Consider the following 2,500-nt stretch of genomic DNA (forward strand, 5'->3'; position numbering starts at 1 on the left):
CAAAGTTATGACATAATTATAAGAATAGGTCAACAGAAAAGCCATTTCGAACCACATGGAAAATGCCCATTCATAGACACTATCATATATCCATCCAAATAAAACTAATCTAATCTGTCTGTGAAATCTATATATATATATATATGTGTCTCTCTGTATCTCTTATTCTATCTATCTATGCATCTCTCTCTCTCTCTCTCTCTCTCTCTCTCTCTCTCTCTCTTTTCTTCCAATTTATCGATCAGTCAGTCAATCAACCAATCAGTCTATCAGGCAATCTATCAATCCATTTATCTCTCTGTCCCTCTATCATTCCCCATGCCCACGAGAAGACATCTTGCCACACATACAAAGGGCACCAACTTCAACCCAGAATAGCAGAGTATAGGCAAGCGCGGCACGCCAAAGAAATGGTAAAAGCCACAAGAATCTGTTAAATGGAAGCGCCCTTCTTCACCCCCCACCCCCACCCCACCCCACCCCAAAATGTGTTCTTTCAGTGCCCAACCCACCCGACTGTTTCCATTAAATGAATATTTCAATTTGGATGATTTTTTTTTCTTTTTTCTTTTTTTTTTGCGCAGAAAAGGAGGAATGTCAAAGCAATAAGGAACGTGTAATAAATCACTTTGTTTTTTCTATTTTCTGTTTTGAAAACCCCGAGGATTTCCTGTTCTGGGCGCTTTGATAATGTCAGATTGCTTATCAAGTTTTCTCTGATTGTTCCCATGTTTTCAGAGAAAGTCCGCAAAAAACGCTTATCTTGCTCGGTAGCGCTTTGAAAATGCTGATTATTTCTGATGCATCCAGAGGGCCTAAAAATGTTTCGTTTATCATGTTTTTAAAATCTTATCAATGTATCATAATCATGATTTTTAAGAATAGTGATTGACATTAATGGCAGATTAGATTTCGAGATCCCAATCCGGAATAAAGATATGCATATAAAGCAAAATAAGGTTTACACACACACACACACACACAGACTCACACACTAAAAGACACACACACTAAAACTCATATACGCAAAAATACACATACAAGCACACTTCCACACAAACACAATTTACACACACTCACGTCGAGGCAAACAAAATGCTAGCTGATACATTTTCATCTCCTGACCCAAAACAACAACTTTACATAGAGGCTCCCTGGAATAGCAAGAATCGCCTTGCTATCTTCTCCTCCGCCTTTCCCACGCCACCCCGCACCGCCGCCCATTTCCCACCAAGTCCTCCCTCCGCCCGTGAGACAGCGGCGCCTTTGCCTCACCTTGCCATCAGCTTCCTCGGAGAAAAGGTGCCGCCATCTTGTTTGTTTTGTTGTGTTCGAGAGGACATTTTTGCGGTTGTTTATGGCCCCCTCTTCTGGATATCTGCAGCCTCCGTACCCTCCTGCAGAAGTTTAAAGGTACATGGGTCAATCCGGTATTTTTATTTCATACTTTAGAATAGTAGCAGAAGAAAGAAATTGATAATCAAGCCATAGAATTTCTTTTTCATCAGAAGAAAGAAGACTGATAATCAAACCGTAGAATTTCTTTTTCCCTCAGACGTAGAGATATGCAAGACCCGCTGGTTCAGTCTTTTATCGTTACTTTACCGCCATGCATCGGAATTCGGAAATGGTTCGTCTTCGTTGTTGCAACAGACCGCCTTCGTTTTATGGCCTCCTTATAACACCATAGAAAAAATGGGAAACCAGAGATTACTATTCTGAAACCGTCTCCTAATCCGGGGACTCCAAAAGGCCGATGAAGTAGAAAAAATGGAAGAACGAGAAGGAAAGAAAGATGTAGAAGAAAAAAAAGGAAAATAGAATAAGAAGGAATGGGAGGAGACGACGGACAATAAGAGAAGAAGGAGGAAGAGGAGGAGGGGGATGTGAAGAAGACCAATCGGGAGGGGGGGGGGGTAGTAGTCTTGCGGTAGTTTGTCTCGGGGAGGAAAGCATCCCGCGCCTCCCCGCTCCTCGGCGACGTGCCTCCCGCGGCGCTGCGATGCTTATCGAGACCTGGAACAAGACGTCGGGAGGACCAGCGGCCATTTCTCACCCTGACAGCTGTTTCGAAACATGACAAATCCTTCCAGTTTTTCTCCCTCTCTTTTCCTTCCCCTCCGCGAGTTTTTTTTTCTGTGTGTGTGTCGTGCGGTGGTTGAGGGTGGAAGAGGAGAGAGAGGCCGGGGGGGGGGGGAGTAGAGAGGGAGAGAAAGAGACAAAAAAAGGTGTTGACATGTCCTGACCGCAGCGGCACCCCGGAAAGGGCGGGCAGCGGTCATGGTGCCGAGGCGAGGTGGTGGTTGCGGTGTTGGGGGGGGAGGGGGGTCAGGCAGCTATTTGAGGGGCGGGGAGGCGGGGGAAGGGGGAAAGGGGGAGGGACTTCAAGGGATTGTCGTGCCATGACGCTACGTATGCAACAAGTAGTCAAGTGAATGGGATGAACATGTGGTGATGGATATAGGTGATCATACGTGATGGTTTTCCTAAACACAAGCAT

This window comes from Penaeus vannamei, chromosome 1, assembly GCF_042767895.1.
Source record: "Penaeus vannamei isolate JL-2024 chromosome 1, ASM4276789v1, whole genome shotgun sequence".
NCBI classification, from domain to species: Eukaryota; Metazoa; Arthropoda; class Malacostraca; order Decapoda; family Penaeidae; genus Penaeus; species Penaeus vannamei.